Source organism: Spinacia oleracea, chromosome 1 (assembly GCF_020520425.1).
Source record: "Spinacia oleracea cultivar Varoflay chromosome 1, BTI_SOV_V1, whole genome shotgun sequence".
NCBI classification, from domain to species: Eukaryota; Viridiplantae; Streptophyta; class Magnoliopsida; order Caryophyllales; family Amaranthaceae; genus Spinacia; species Spinacia oleracea.
In genome coordinates, this window is record NC_079487.1 from 11,141,603 (window position 1) to 11,159,011 (window position 17,409).

The following is a 17,409-nucleotide window of genomic DNA, read 5'->3' on the forward strand; positions in this document are numbered from 1 at the left end:
TAAGAGGAGGAGGTTGATCCTGAGGACATTCCCTATGCTGATAGGATCCTCCGCTATGAGAACTCGGACGGGGAACAGGTGGAGGAGACCATCCCTGTAGCTTCTCCTCCGCACCGGAAATCATATGATGTGGTACTTGAGCACTATGATGCTGTAAGTAGCGTTGCACTTCCTTGAAACTGATTGTAATCTTGTATTTGGAAATTGATCTTGAATTTTGTATGCAGGCGCCTTGGGCGAGAGTGCGTCGCTGGATGCTCTTGCTTGATTCCTGGAAGAGGCATTGTGCCAAGCTGACCCGGAAACTTTCTGGCCGGACATAGAGGTGCTTTACTTGATCTTGAAATTTGTATTCTGGAAATTTGAACTTGGATGTTGATCCTTGAACTTGTATTATAGGAGCGCCGCCGAGACCGTAGAGGATCCGTTGATAGAGAACCCCAGGTGGAGACGTCCTTGAGGCAGGAGGGACTGAGCTTGGAGCTGGGACAGGGGTCCGGTGCTGGTGCTCATCAGAGGCATTCTGATACTGAGTGGGGAGCTTCCCCTTTCGTACATGTTGATCCTACCAGGCATTCATTTGGAGGTGCAGGCAGTTCACGGCCCTTTGTTTTTTCCCCTGGTTACTACTTCGGAGGGAGTGGTCCTCAGCCTTGGGGTGCAGATTCCTGGGCTTACTATGGGGAGATGGAGAGGATGCGCCAGGCTCAGATGTTTGGGTCGTACCAGTATATGGCGATGCCGCCGCCTTATCAGTATTCCTCTCCTCAGCAGGGAGTTCATCCCTCCACTGGCACACTTCGTGTCTCGGAGCAGGATCCTAGTACCCCTGGGACAGAGCTGGATCGGGATCTGGAGCGCCTCAGGAGGCGGAACAGGGATAAGGCGCCTGTGGTTGATGTCACTGTTGATGATGACTCAGATTGACCCTGCATGGTAGCGAGTTCCAGCTTGCCTGCGTTGATTTTGTATAGGCTGGGTTGTATTTGTATGGATTTGTATGGTTTGGAACTTGAATTTTTGTATGGTTGTATGGCTTTGAACTTGGATTGGTTTGAATTTTTTTTGAAGATTGGCTTTTGTATGTTTGTATGTTTGATCTTGTACGCGTTGTGTGTGCCTTTGAAATTCGTGGCTATATGCATGCATGATAATTTTGCAAAAAAATTTGAAAAAAAATTACCCCATTTTTTCGGGTGTATATACCCACTATAAGCCCCCACTTTGACTAAGGTTTTTTTGGTTAGAAAAAGCGCAAGCCAAAGTATATTCAACTCTTGCTTATGCATATGCAGACTCGACTTAGGACGCCGATCTAGGACTAGAATGCTTAAATTTTGAAAAAAATGATCCGAAATCTTCCCGAAGCGTTGATCCGGACTGCTTGAAATTGCGCGGCTTGCGGCTTTGGAAACTTGAATAATGGAGGTTGTACTTTGCTGCCCGAAGCACTAAAGAGGGTGTACTTGGAGCCATAAGAGAGGACGGTGGCCTCGTCCTTTGGTGCAGGCCCCTGCGCCTGGCGCAGGCTTGGCGCTTGGCGCCAGTGGGCCGTCGTGCAAGCCGACTCTTGTATAAATAGGGAGGTTGTCGGATCACTTCTTGCATCAATCCTTCCCTGCTACTATTTCATACTGCTTCCTCACGAAAATAAAAGAGAATATGGCTGTGTCCTTTGAAAGTGCCTTGAACTCGTGGCTTGGTTCGCTAGGCAAATTGGAGAAAAGGAAGCTTGATGGCATGCATCTTGGGGTGCTCGTCTCTTTCCGGTTTATAAAATTGGATTTGCACTTCATTCTTGCTGCTCTGGAGGCTTGGGACCCAAATCATCATGTCTTCCGCTTTGGAAATAAGGAGGTATGTCCCCTCCCTGAGGAATTTATTGCCATATTGGGGTGGCCCATTATGCTGGAGCCATGCATGCCCAGTGTTGAGGAACACTTTTTCTTGAGTTTTGAAAGGTATTTGGGCTTGAAGACCCCACTTTTGAGTGCTGTTGTATATGACAGAGGGGTGGATTTGTCCCTCTTTGTCACCTACTTTGCTGGGCTTGATGTTCCCAAAGTATTCCACCTGAGAGACTTGAGTTTTTGTATATTTGCTCGCTTCCTCTTTTCGAAGCAGGGGTTTGGCAATGGTGATGCCTCCCTAAAAGAGATTGTAGAGCAGTTTGCTAATGGTCGGGACCCAATGCCGCTCGTGGTTGGCGAAACATTGATGGGCCTTGACATGCTGAAGTCGGACCCCTCTTCTCTGCCGTCGCGAAGTCCGGTATTACTCCAAGTAAGGATCTGGATCCTTCTTGTATGTTGAATTTGTACTTGTATTTGAATTTTGAATGTTGAATTTTGAAATGCACTTTTTGTATACTCCCCAAGGTTTGGCTTATGGAGAGGCTCATGCTGGTGGCATGACAGGCTAAATCGCACTCCTATCAAAGATAAACCTAACGTTCACTAACTAAAAATATAGCAAGGGAAGCAGGGATCGTATCCACAGGGAAACCGGCGTTCTTTCTACTATTAAATTACTAATCTAGACTACTGGTAACGAGTGTTGGATGGTTTGTGTATTAAACTAAAACAAGTAATCAAATCGGAAAATAACAATATTAAAGGAATCTAGGGCAGCGGTTCACCATAAATGCAGACCGGGATTGGACAACGGACAATAACAATCAACTAACAATCATAACTAGGAAAACATGCATCTCTCGAATCTTATGAATTCCTTAGGATAGAACAACTAGCGGGCCCTCGCTACGTACTAGAAATAATTCCTTTCTAATAGCCACAGACCAAAAACATCAGATTTATACCTCTCGGCGTAAATCTAAGGTTAATCAAACTCAAATCAAAATAGTCCGGCCGAACAGAATTGACGAGCAATAATAATAAGCTATAGAAATTAATCAATCAATCAAATATCATGTCCACATATAATCCCAATCATGCATTCATGGATCCCCTAAACCCTAGAAATTAAACTACTCACTCATGATAATATATAACAAAGCAATTAATATAATAGAAAACATGATTAAAGCAATAAACTAAATTAGAACAAGAATTTGATTGAAAATAAAACTAAGTATTGGAACAAATTTGAGAGAATAATAAGCTTAAGAGTAGATAAACTCAGGGTCTAATACTAGAAAATAAGATGTCTCTAAAAATATAAGGGGCTAGTATTTATAGGTTTGCCAAAAATACAAGCAAAAAACCGGAAAGAAAACTCGCGCATAAGTGCAGGAGGTTGGCGTCGCCCGATCGGGCGATGCACTCGATAGTCGGCCCGATCAGGCAAAAATCCGCCCGATCGGGCGGTTTGCGAACTCTCCACATAAGCTTCCGGATGACCGCCCGATCCGGATTGGGCGAGCTGCGGCCGATCGGGCACGCGTTGATGAGTCCAATTTACTTCAATTCCGCCCGATGGTTGCATTTCGCCCTCAGCTTCCAAGGCGATTTGCAATCTTCAATATAACTCGCCCATATCACTGAGTCTAACTCTCGGGGCTCAACCATAAGCATCCAAGGCTCCCGAAAGTCGACGATGGAGGTCCCGAACTTCCTCGGGCTCATATAGTGGCCTAGATCAACATGAAACGGGTCTAAAAAGACCAATTTCTCATAATTAAACCTGAAACTCAAGGCACACTCAATAACACACATTAGTACTAGAAACGGCTCCTAAGAGCACGTTTGACACATAAAAAGTACTAAGGGACGGGGGTGAAACACTATATAAAACGCACATATTAAACCTCCCCAAGCTAGATCCTTGCTTGTCCCTAAGCAAGGAAATCATCGGTGAACACAAGACCAACTTCACCCCCAACATATTTCAAAAATGAAAGCATAATCCAAGGTAAAATTCAACAAGCATGCATCAATGTCAACCAATCAAATCCATTCAATCGCTAATCCTTCTTAACAATCGTCACGCAAAGCGAACCACAAATGCACATTGGAATTCAAGACTAGTGCTCACACACTCGTCACTCATTTATGTGGCGGATAAAAGATGTACCCGTTCGCTCCCCTCCCAACCCAACATGTAAGTGAACAATGCCCTCCCAAACTCACACACTCGTGTGTCTAGAAAAACATACACTCAACCTAGTAGTCGACTCGGAATGTGTCATGTCATAACTTGCATTGATAAACAACTACTTTCACATTAATACAACTCTATGCACAAAGGTCGTAAGGTCTTTCAAGCTTGTAATGATAGGCTTAGGTAAGGGTGTGGTAAATTAGGGTAAAATGTGAGCTTAAAGCCTTGGCTTTGGGGAGCATAAATCCTAGCAAATCCATGATCAATCACAAATGATGACCACAACTCTCCCACTCAACACATGAATAAAATAACAAACAAACCACACTATACTTTCTTGCCTTGATTTCACAATTATAACCAATCACTCATGAAGATAAGAAATTGTAATACCAGAGTAACAAAAGCTTGAATTATTTTGAGAATAAGGATTTTTTTTTTTTTGCTCAATCTCTTATTTTTTCTTTTTTTCTTTTGGAACCTTCACATTTTTTTTTTATTCTCCTTATCTCATTCATTTTCAACTCATTTTTTTCAACAACAATCATGATAAGAAGAACTTCCCTTTTCAATATTCAAAATGCTCAAAATGTATCACACTACGACTCCCTCACCTCACTACTATTAGCTCCCACAAGCTAGGCTTGGGACTAGTAACCAATAGAGCTTTCATGGCCTTGTAATATGGTTAGTCACCGAATAAAGGGCACAAGCACAACATGGGTAGAAAAAGAGGGAACAAATATATCTAAACTAGTCTTATATGCACGCGATGCGTGCGAATATAAGAACAAATTTGTGTTATTACATATAAACCTGAAATAACATGTAAAGAATATAATATAAATGCGATGCGTGCGAATATAAGAAACATATAAGTTAGATATAATCGAACACATATAAACAGATTGATTAAAATGATAAGAATTTATTTAAGGGGCTAAGATTGATTAAAATGCTTCTTTAGTTGTCATTATATTCTCTATTGTATAAGAGTGGAGGGTATTTTAGTAATCCAAGGAGAACACGAAAAGTGGATTTACCAAAAATAATCTCACCTCTTCATCCTTACTTACAGACATCAATTTCATCCTCCATACTATTGAATTTTTTCACATCTTCATTATTCAGCTTCATTTTCTTCAAATTCCGAGGAGCTTTCTTCTGATTATTTCCACGCTTTCCCATTTTCTCAAAAACAAATTGCAGAAACCTCAGCAAACTAAAAATTAACTAAAATCCTGATAAAAATTCACAAAACCAAATTAAATTATTAACACCTAATTAAAAAAGGAAATCAAATTATTGCTTGAAAATAATCACAAAATGAAATTAAATTACAAACACCTAATTAAAATCCTAATAATTACAAAAAAAAACTAAAAAAATCCCCAGAAAAAGAAATCTAATTTAAACAAAACAGAAAAGCAAATGAAGAACTTTTACCCGATAATTGAAGAAGATCGATCAAACCCAGGAATTTCACCCAAATTTATAGAACCCTAATTGGAGCGCACTAAAATTCAATTGGAGCAACAGCAGGATTCAATTCCAGATTTGCAATTCTGAGAAGATTAAGTTAGTCAGAAAATTGAAATCAAATGAATCCATCATCTGAATCCCTCTTTTATTTGAATAAATCAATCAGAAAATTGAAATCAAATTGAAAAAGGGTAAATTACGATTGGAATTGTAAAATACTCACCATTATTGTTTTGGAAACTTCTACTTTCTGGATTCGCAGCCGGAGTACCCTGGAAAGGAAAAATCGACCGAGCTTGAGTCACGTTGTGTTGAATTTCTGAGTAGGCGGAAGCCATTGAAGAGCAGATTCGAAAGGATTGAGAGAGAAAGGGCGATGGAGTTGAGAGTGAACGGACGTGTGTTCTGGGTAATTTTAGGGCTTGGAATCAAAGTGGTTTAATTAGGGGGAAGGTATTACCGTCTTTTTCTTTGGGGACACGAAAAGTTAATTTACTTTTTAACCTCAGCTAGTCTTATATGCACGCGATCCGTGCGAGATTATATAAAAAATTAAAATTGTATTACTACCACTAAATATACATACTTCGTATTAGATTAAAAAAATATTCGCAAAGTTCATATTTTAAAAAATTAAGGTCATAGTATACAATCATACATCTAAATAGTGTAACGGAGTAATCATGTGTTTACTTTAATGAACAACATGACGACCTAAAAGCAGTTGTTCAAGAGATCACAAAAATTCATCTTCAATTCATTGTCATACACAAAAATAAACCTCACAACCATGACTCAAGAACGTCTCCATAAAATTAACAAAATTTACAAAATGTTCACACTTGAAATCATGTCTATATACAAATAGTTCAGCCACGGTTCGACAACAGCATAAGCACTTATGAACCCTCTTCTAAAGGGATATCAAAATACATCAAACCACTAACACAATATCAAATTCAATTGTAAATTTGTTGATACATGCATTTTCACAAATAGGGTACTTTTAAGCAACTATAGCTCTCCTCTAAAACCTGCACTTGACAAATACTGATTCAAGATCATTTCTTTGCTTAGGATATCGTCCCCTCTCCAGAAACAGCCCTTCAAGTGACCGATTTGTGACCATCTCCTTGCTTAGGATCTCGACCTCTCTCGTGGTGGAGGAGATCGACTGCGATAATAGTTAAGATGCAATGGAGTAATTAAGTACACAGTTGAGTTGAAGAGAGAACTGAATGTTCTTTAAGTTCACAACAGATATTTTGTATAAAAGAACAACATGGGCATGGGGACTCACATCTATACCTAGTACCTCATTAGTCGGAAAAGCTCAAGGGAATTAGGATGGAAATGAACACAAACCTGTGGTATCTTCCTCCATTAGCAAGGCCTTCATCTTTAGCATAATCAGAAGTTCCCCTGAGTTTCAGGTCTAGAACAACTGCATCAATATTCAACATAGAATCTATAAATTAAGTCTTAAATTGAGTCTGAGGAGAAATTGAGGTGTTCAGTTTAGAGATTAACTGAACATGTGATATCTTCCATTAGAAGTTCATCTTTAGGATAATCAGGCGTTCCTCGACCTCAAGTCTAAAGCGACTGCATCGACAGTATAGGTTTCAGTCCCAAAATGGTAGAGAGATGAAGATAGTCAGGTTGGATATGAACACAAACCTGTGGTATCTTCCATTAGCAGGGTTTTCATCTTTAACAAATTCAGGACTACCCCGAGCTTCGGGTCTAGAGCGACTGCATAAACAATAAATGTTCTAAAATTAATAGAGATGCACGCGATGTACGAAGCTCAAAGTTAAATAAATACATTAGAAAAAAATAATTTCCCTAGTTTTATAAGACTCCATAATTTCCCTTCCCGTTATAGTCTCCTTCATTTCCGTAGAGCTGTCATATGTCCAGTAACACCATTAACAATTCTCCCATCATCATCATAATGATCATCTAATCATCAAATCAAAAATCATCAAATCACAAAGAAATATACAGTCGATAATACTAACCCCTTCTTTCTGATCCAGACTCCACCTTGCCGTCACTCGTCCTCGAACCTTGCACCATCGAATCCCCACCCTGTTTCTGATTAAAATTACCTCCATAGTAATTCTGATCTTTATAAACTTCTGGTCTAGGCTCTTTCACACCCTCTCTTGCTTCCTATTTTAGTAAAAAAAAATCAAAAAATCAAAAAACTTTCACTAAAATCAGTTTCTAATGCAGGCTGAACTCAAATCAGTTTCTGATGCAGGCTGAACTCAAATCAGTTTCTGATGCAGGCTCAACTTAAATCATAAATAACAGTAACAACGAAATTAAACAATATAATTAATTGCACTTAAATACCTGTCCAACTGCACTTAGTAGTATTACATCTGAGTTATATTGCTGCATCTATAACAAAAACAAAAAGAACAAATCATCAATTTCTCAACAAAAATGGAAATAAATTCAATTAATTGGAAATAAACCAAATATCAAAATCAATAATCAATCCGTAAATTATGTGGCGTTACCTAATTCATAGTCCATCCAGCAGTATTCAACACTTTCTGTGACGTTAAATTGCAATTTCCTATTCCTATACCCAACCAAACACATCACTGAACTACTAAAGACAATAAAATTACACTAACAATAGTCATTCATACTACACTAATTTAATTAAGACAGACATAAACATGTTTTCATCTACCAAACGCAAAGAACCTTAAAAATAACAAAATCAATTGAAAATAATTGGGGGAAAGAAGCTCACGTTTGGAAAGGAACCACTCCTGCCAGTAGGATCTGCAACATCTTCTTTCTTAACATCACCATCTTCAAAGTGAGATCAGTAGACAAATTCGAACCTGAATGACGAAGAATTCCAAGTTGATGTTGTAATTAAGTTACACTTCAGTCAACTAAAAAAATTCAATCAATATGCCAAATTTCCGAAAATTATACAAAAATAACCTCAAGTGTTTCCTTATTGAATAGGGATCAACAAATTATACCCTTGAGCTTGGCATATTTTTTTATCAACAAATTCTATATATTTATTTATTTTAATTTTACTATCACTGTCCTCAAAGGGGTTGGTACAACAACTTGGTAGTTATATTAATTAAATTAATGCAAAAACACAAAACTAATAAAATATCTTAATCATGCATAACAGTCATTAATTCAATTATGTGATCACATAATCACCAGACCAAAGGGGGGAAAATTCAATTGACAAATACTATACTCTCCCATTAATCCATTTCATATTATTTGACCAAGATCCTAATTAGTCCATTCGATATGTACGTACATAACCTTAAAAAAACGATGATATGGAAGGGAGTAAAAATAAGGGGAAGAAATTTACAGCTAGGGTTTTCCAGAGGGTGAATTTGTCCAAATAGTAAGAAGGACAGCTGCTGCTGCATTCTCCTTGTTCTCGGATTAGCTCGTTTTACCCATTATTATGCTTAATCATTCTCTAACCTGATTTCTTCCAATGTCATAAAACTATGATTTATGTCTCCTTCACTCCTCTCTAATTCAACCATTGCAATGCGTCTGAAACCCAAAAACAAAAACAACCAAAAAGCAAATATTTTGTCAAATAATTACGTTTCGTAATAGAAAAAACCATAATCAACATCAAGATGAAGTAAAAGGGAGAAAGAATACTGCCAAAACTGCTAATTTATTCTAGATCGTCAACGAAACCTTGAATTTGAATGAAATTCAGATCCCGAAATCTGCAAAATTAAAAATAAAAATCGAATTGACAATCACTCACATCACCTTTCTCACGCAGCGGCAGCTTTCGCCCATTCATTAAGAGAGAGAAATCAAATTCTCGAAGAGTTTCGAAGTCAAATTTGGGGAAAACAAATCAGTTGATTTTGGAGAGAGAGAGATTCAAAGGTTTTCTGAGAAAATTTTCTCTCTTTGTGATTGTGTTTTCTGAGTGTGTTTTGATTTGTGGAGATTCAAAGGTTTTGGGTTATGTAAATTGAATTAGGTTTGCCGTTTCTGTTTCTTTTTGCCATTAAACAAAAATAATCCGATCTCAGGGGTAGAAGACGAAGATGAATCGAAGAATAGAAGATAGAGAAAGGGAGAAGATGAAGACTTACCATAGTTGCTGCTGAGGTTTCACGCATCGAAAGAAAGGGAGATGGAGTTGAGATGGAGGGAGGGAGGGAGGGAGAGAGAGAGAGAGGGGGAGGAGAGTGTGCGGTAAGAGACCGCGACATTTTAGGGTTTGTAACTGTGATTAACGGTTAAACGGGGGAGGGCATTATTGTATTTTCTCAAGTGGACACGAAAAGTTAATTTACCAAAAAAACCCTAAGGAGTTGGCTTATATAATAGAGATTCATCTGAAGGCTACCTAAATAGAAAAATTCCTTCGTCCTCCACAATGTGCATGTATATGAGTCATAAAACACTACTAATAGTTGCAAACCAATACTCAAAATCAATGACACACCAGGAAGCTATCACACATCCTAACCAAGTCAACTAGTCAAGCACCAAGTCCACAAGTAGTTAGTCGGAGTTGACTCATGTTAAGGCATCAAAGCAATCGAATATCAAATCATGGCTAACACATCTACATTGCCCATCATCAAATACCAAGAATCAAAACAATTTCCGCTCAAGGGGCACAAGGAAGCATGATGTTGTATTCATCGGAACGTATTTTTGTAATTTTTTTTTTCAAAGCAATAAAATACTCTATAAAGCAATAAACACACCAAAGAAACACACCAAAATAAAGAAATGCGAAAAGAAAAGAAAAACATACCTACAATGTACAAGTAATGTGAACCCCCTCAAACCAAATCAGACAATGTCCTCATTGGCTCAAGGGGTATCGAACCAACTCGATCCTTATCATCATCAGTGACGGCCTTGGCCGCCATCATCATCAACATCATCACCATCATCTCTGCCACCATGCCCGCTAGGACCCGCTCCAAACCCTCAGTACTGGGTAGGTGTGAAGGTACCCATAGAACCCGGAGCTCCATATCCCTCTGCGGGATAGGTATACCAGGTAGGGTGCTCATAATCTGGGGAAATGTAGCCCTGCCTGGCATACTGATCGTAGAATGGGAACATGGTCCTCTGGTGATCAGCTGCGAACTCCTGGAAACCGAGCTCAAGTCTGCTCAACCGCTCATGAATGGACCCCTGCTCCTCATCTACTACCGGGCCACCCTGGGGCCTCCCCGCGTCCCCTCGACGCCCCCTCCTAAAGTAGGTGCGAGGCTCTGGCTGGTACTGGTGGGGCTCTGGCTGTGGGTCAGGCTGAGGCTGGGGGTCAGGCTGAGCCTGTTGCTCAAATCCAACATATAAGTAATGAGCCTGACCGGGTCTGAAACTAGTGCGGCCTTGAGGGTCAGGCAAGGCGAAAAGCCTGTTTCCCTCAAACATCTAATACATGGCTCCCGGCCTAAACAGCCCATGCTCCCCCTGTAGCCGACGGAGTCCAGCAAAGTAAGCCAAGTCAAGTAAGTTGCTACCCAGAACTGGAGTCTGGTTAGCCTCAGTAAAGTTGGTCGTGGCCATGGCTATGTGGGTGATCAACCCACCAATGGTAATGCGAGTAGTATGGGTGGAAGTGGCTATGGAATAGAATTGAGAGGCCATATGGTGTGCAAGGTTCATTTTGTAGCTATCCTCCCCTTCTAAAACGTAGCCACCTAGAATCTCAAGCTCCGTACTCCTAATATTTTGGGTCTCATCCCTACCAAAGATCGTAAATCCCAGAAACCTGTAGGAGACAATAGGGACCGGGTGTTGTATCTTGGAAGGATGCAAATGTTGCATACTCCCGGGATTGGCATTACCCGTAAGCTTTCCCCACATTTCACAGTTATTATGGGTTTCCTTAGGTTTCCTACTATAGGTGGTAGACAACCCAAAAATCCTACCAAAATAGCATAACTCATGGTGAAAGTTCGGTTCATCACACGAAATTGAACCGACGACACGGTTCGATAACCATCTCTACGCACATTGAAACTACTCAAAAATTCCAAGGTTAACCGTCTAAATGTGAGACGGAGCATGCTATACATGTTTCTCATTCCAACACCAACAAAGACACGCTTGACATCACTTTCAATACCCATTTCATGTAAAGATTTTTGGCAAATAAAGCGAGTAGGGATTACCTCCCTCAGTTTGAGGTGGATGAAACGTGCTCGTTGCCCCTCCGAAACGAAAATGACATCCGGAAAATCCGTGTCGATCGGGCTCAAATTGCGGCGGCGGAGGTGGTGGTGTCGACTCCCGAGCTCGGCTCGTCGAAGCTTCATGTTGATTCCTTGGTACCCTTGTGCAATTCCTCCTTGGTCGGTCACCCATGGTTGAAAATCTGAATTTTTTGAGGTTTTTGAGCTTTTTGGGTGAATTTGGGGATTTTGTGGGGATTGGAGGAAACTTAAATCAGTTGGGTATAGGTTGTAGAGGATAGTGAGAGGATGATTTTGGTGAAAAGATTGTTGAATTTGGTGGAGATTTGAGGGAGATATGGTGGTTGGAAGTTTTTGGAGGTTGGGGTTTAATGGAGGAAGTGAGAGAAAGTTAGGTTGAAGATGAAGAGGAAGTGAAGAAAAGAAAGGGGATCCCGTGATTTTGTCGCTGAAATCGCATTCCGCCCGATCGGGCGACATTGCGATCTTTTTCTTCTGATACGTACGCGCCCGATCGGGCGCACCTCGCCCGATCCGGATCGGGCGATTTGCGAATGCCTCTTTTCTTGACTTTTTCTGCCCATAATTCTTCCTTGACTTTTCCATGAACTTTTCCTCAACCGCCCGATCGGGCAAAATAATTTCGCCCGATCGGGCAAACCACTCGCCTTTTGTGTCGATCGGGCCTCCGTCGCCCGGTCGGGCGATTTGCCAAGCTTTTCTTTGAATCGACACGCGCCCGATCGGGTGCTCCTCGCCCGATCCGCGTCGCGCGAAGTGCAGGCTGCTCCGTTTTGCTTTGATTCAACTTTTTCAAACTTTGAGCCTTAAACCTGCATAACATTAAACACCAAAATCGTAAAATACCCTCATCTTGCCTCTCCAATACCAAAGGCTACACTGAATCACACACTTGATCAAAAGGTATACTAAAACACACAAAAATGAAATCAAAAAGTATACTACGGAAAGAAATAAATGGATAATGAAATACTCATCCCCTATTAGATTGATGCAATGTCCCCATTACACAATCTCCGTTTATGCGCAGACAATCGACAGGAAAGGGATGAGAGCCACGACAAATCATCGAATGGGGGCACCAAAGATGGTGCCATCTGGTGTCACATCGATTTCCTTGGATGAGCTATGTGGTGCGGGGAGTGACAGACCACGACCCCGATCATGAATACTGTGCCCACCGTTTACAGAACTTTCGGCCTTTTGGGTCGCAGCATCATCAACCCGTGCCTTCTTTCGAACCCATGTTAAGGGGTTCACACTCCGGTCACCTCCACCTGCAAAACAATTTGAAACATGCGCTTTCTCCGAGGAGTTATTAGAGTTAGTATGAGTCAATTCAGTATTAAAATAATCATTAGAAACATTGACTCCAAAACATGACTCTTCTACCATCGGGCTTCTAGCAACTTGGGTTAAATTGAAAGTGACTTTTTCATCCCCCATATTTAAAGTCAGTTTGCCATTCTTGACATCTACAATTGCCCCCGCAGTGTGTAGGAAGGGTCGACCTAAAATAATAGGAATTTGCCTATCCTCTTCCATGTCTAAAACAACAAAATCAACAGGAATAAAAAATTTACCTACTCTAACAGGCACATCTTCTAAAACACCTAGGGGGTATTTTACAGATCTATCAGCCATTTGCATAATTATGTTGGTAACTTTTAAATCACCCATGTTCAACTTAGTACATACAGACAGGGGCATGACACTAACACTGGCACCTAAATCACATAAGGCTTTGTCAATAAAAAGGTTGCCAATATTACAAGGGATAGAGAAACTACCGGGGTCCTTCAACTTGGGTGGAGAGTTATTTTGTAGTAAGGCACTGCACTCTTCAGTAAATGCAACAGTCTCCACCTCACTAAATGCTCTCTTCCTAGTCAAGATGTCTTTCATGTATTTAGCATATGCAGGTACTTGAGTTATTAATTCAGTGAAAGGGACCGTTACCTGCAGATTCTTTACCACTTCTAAGAACTTACCAAACTGCTTGTCTAGCTTGTTCTTTAGCTGACGATGAGGGAATGGAAGTTTGATAAGTGGAACTTGTATCTCAACTTTCTTCTCAACCCTTGTGTCATCTTCCTTATCCTTGACCACCTTCTCACTTTCTCTTGGCACAGCACCACTAACAGATACTTCAACCCCTTCCTCTATAGTCATAGGTGGCCCATCATACTCATATCCACTCCGCAAAGTGACAGCATTTACAGACTCTCTGGTCACAGGCTGTGAAGGGAGTTGACCTTTGGGTCTATCTGCAAGAGCAGTAGCCATTTGTGCCAACTATTTATCCGTGATCTTGTTATGAGCAGTGAGGGCATCGATTTTGGCATCCTTTTCGCTCAGAGATCTCTGCAATTCCAACATCATATTCCTCATCTCTACAAGCATGGGATCAGGTTGTGTGGGTTGAGGTTGTGGAGGAAAACCAGGTGGTCCACTAGGCTGCGGGTTGTAGTTACTCCGCGGTTGGTAGGGTGCTTGTGGTGGTGGTTGGTAAGGTTGTTGTGGTGGTGGGGGGTGTTGAATCTGGTGGGGATTCTGAATATTAGTACTCCTATATGATAATAGGGGGTTGTTTTTATACCCCTCATTGTATGAGTTGGAGTACGGATTGTTCTGCTTGTAGGCCTGGAATGCATTGCATTATTCAATAGAGCTCCTACATTCCGGTGCATAATGACCTTGCATCCCACAACTATTACAGACATTGGCCAACTGAGCACTCATTGCGGCGACACTAGCGTGTTGGGTGGCTTGGGAAGATGGTTTTTGCATATTATCCAGCTTGTGATGTAGGGCAGTTAGCTGAGCAGTAAGTTGTTCAATAGAGTTCTCATGCTTAACACCACGATCGGCAAAACCTCTAGGATTCCCATATTGGGCACTATGGATGGCCATCTCCTCAATCACCTCTAAAGCTCTAGGCACCTCCAGTTGCATAAATCTCCCACTGGCAGCTTAATCCAAAAGACACCTAGACTCATTACCTAGACCATTATAGAACTGCTGAACCAGGAACCAGTCATCCAAACCATGGTGTGGACATTCTCTTTGCAAGTCCTTGAATCTTTCGCAAACCTCGAACAAACTCTCATCTGCTTATTGAGAGATACCTAATATCTGGCCCCTTAGACGAGCTGTCTTCTCGGGTGGGAAATATTTAACATAGAATGCAAGGGCCAAAGAATTCCAATCGGTGATTTTTATATCTGCGCGGTTGAGACTATTAATCCATAGCTTTTCCTTCCCACTCAATGAAAATGGAAAGAGTATCTCCATAGTCTGCTCTGGTGTTAAATTCTTCTGCTTAATGGTGGCACAATACTGAATGAAAGACTGAATATGGAGATTAGGATCTTCACCCTTTTCCCCACCGAATTGGTGTCTCTCGATCATGTTTATCGGCTGGGGTTCGATCTTGAAATTCTCGACCGCAATGGAAGGCATGATTGCCTTGGGGAGCATAGACAGACTTGGTTTAGAGTAGTCTGTAAGCCTTGGCACAAGTGAGGGTGGCGGTGGTGGTGCTTGGTCACCCATCTCTGAATCTGTATGGAATAGATTGCTAATCAGATAGTCGGATTCAGAGTCAGAATAGTCTCTCAACTGTTCAACGAATCTACGCCGTCTACGAAAGGTCCGTTCAGGTTCAGGATCGAACGAAGTCAGATCGCTGGTATGGACAGTCCTGGGCATAAACAAGCAAAAACTAGAGCACAGTCGTGAGATCCGGTCTCAAGGAACGGGAGTCCCTTGAGAAGTAACAAACAATAATCTAGAAAAAAAATTAATAACAGAAAATAAAACCGTTTCCCCGGCAACGGCGCCAAAATTTGACAGGCTAAATCGCACTCCTATCAAAGATAAACCTAACGTTCACCAACTAAAAATATAGCAAGGGAAGCAGGGATCGTATCCACAGGGAAATAGGCGTTCTTTCTACTATTAAATTACTAATCTAGAATACTGGTAACTAGAGTTGGAATGGTTTGTGTATTAAACTAAAACAAGTAATCAAATCGGAAAATAACAATATTAAAGGAATCTAGGGCAGCGGTTCACCATAAATGCAGATCGGGATTGGACAACGGACAATAATAATCAACTAACAATCATAACTAGGAAAACATGCATCTCTCGAATCTTATGAATTCCTTAGGATAGAACAACTAGCGCGCCCTCGCTACGTACTAGAAATAATTCCTATCTAATAGCACAGACCAAAAACATCAGATTTATACCTCTCGGCGCATAATCTAAGGTTAATCAAACTCAAATCAAAATAGTCCGGCCGAACAGAATTGACGAGCAATAATAATAAGCTATAGAAATTAATCAATCAATCAAATATCATGTCCACATATAATTACAATCATGCATTCATAGATCCCCTAAACCCTAGAAATTAAACTACTCACTCATGAAAATAAATAACAAAGCAATTAATATAATAGAAAACATGATTAAAGAAATAAACTAAATTAGAACAAGAAGCAATACCTAATTGAAGAACAATGAATAATGAAAGCTTGAATTTTTGATTGAAAATAAAACTAAGTATGGGAACAAATTTGAGGGAATAATAAGCTTAAGAGCAAATAAACTCAGGGTCTAATACTAGAAAATAAGATGTCTCAAAAAATATAAGGGGCTAGTATTTATAGTTTGCCCAAAATACAAGCCAAAAACCGGAAAGAAAACTCGCGCATAAGTGCAGAAGGTTGGCGTCGCCCGATCGGGCGTTGCTTCGCCCGATCGGGCGATGCATTCGATAGTCTGCCCGATCGGGCCAAAATCCGCCCGATCGGGCGGTTTGCGAACTCTCCACATAAGCTTCCGGATGACAGCCCGATCTGGATCGGGCGAGCTGCGCCCGATCGGGCGCGCGTTGTTGAGTCCAATTTACTTCAATTCCGCCTGATGGTTGCATTTCGCCCTCAGCTTCCAGGGCGATTTGCAATCTTCAATACAACTCGCCCATATCACTGAGTCTAACTCTCGGGGCTCAACCATAAGCATCCAAGGCTCCCGAAAGTCAACGATGGAGGTCCCGAACTTCCTCGGGCTCATATAGTGGCCTAGATCAACATGAAACGGGTCTAAAAGACCAATTTCTCATAATCAAACCTGAAACTGAAGGCACACTCAATAACACACATTAGTAATAGAAACGGCTCCTAAGAGCACGTTTGACACATAAAAAGTACTAAGGGACGGGGGTGAAACACGATATAAAACGCACATATCATGGCACCACCAGAGAACATGGAGAGCTATAATAGAAAAGGATTCACTGTGCGGCCCATAATGTATGTCCGGCTTTCATTGGATGAGTGGCGATGCGCACTCTCTGGGATTGAATCTTGTATAAAGTGGATAGTTCCTTGGTGGGGAATTGCTGCTATGAGGCATGCCCCTGGTTCTACTGCTTTGAGGGTGCCAAGCCTCTCAATGCTGGTCTTCTACTCGCCTCCTTGAGTGATGAGACTATATGGCTTGAAATAGGAGATCCCAGACTGTACTGAGAAGAACCCGAAACCTGTTGCGCTGAATGCAAATCGTCTTGAAGTTTGGAGGCGGTATTGGGTCGCCAAACCATTCTTGAGTATTCAGTTCCCACCTGAGC

General features: G+C 41.1%; 3 long non-coding RNA genes and 1 pseudogene across 3 annotated transcripts; 1 reads left to right on the forward strand and 3 right to left on the reverse strand.

The window, feature by feature from the left end:
• Window positions 1-5,159: 5,159 nt before the first annotated feature.
• Window positions 5,160-5,936, reverse strand: LOC130465726 (uncharacterized). Its single transcript, XR_008925737.1, has 3 exons — window positions 5,765-5,936; window positions 5,506-5,624; window positions 5,160-5,300 (listed from the first exon to the last, which is right to left on the reverse strand). It is a non-coding gene; the product is annotated as an uncharacterized lncRNA (long non-coding RNA).
• A 396-nt stretch (window positions 5,937-6,332) lies between these two features.
• Window positions 6,333-6,964, reverse strand: LOC130465727 (uncharacterized). The gene is made up of 2 exons (XR_008925738.1): window positions 6,907-6,964; window positions 6,333-6,715 (listed from the first exon to the last, which is right to left on the reverse strand). It is a non-coding gene; the product is annotated as an uncharacterized lncRNA (long non-coding RNA).
• Window positions 6,965-7,628: 664 nt separating this feature from the next.
• LOC130465728 (uncharacterized) lies at window positions 7,629-8,321 on the reverse strand. The gene is made up of 3 exons (XR_008925739.1): window positions 8,076-8,321; window positions 7,906-7,953; window positions 7,629-7,719 (listed from the first exon to the last, which is right to left on the reverse strand). It is a non-coding gene; the product is annotated as an uncharacterized lncRNA (long non-coding RNA).
• A 6,490-nt stretch (window positions 8,322-14,811) lies between these two features.
• On the forward strand, window positions 14,812-14,910 carry LOC130466622 (uncharacterized; annotated as a pseudogene).
• The last annotated feature ends 2,499 nt before the right edge of the window (window positions 14,911-17,409 follow it).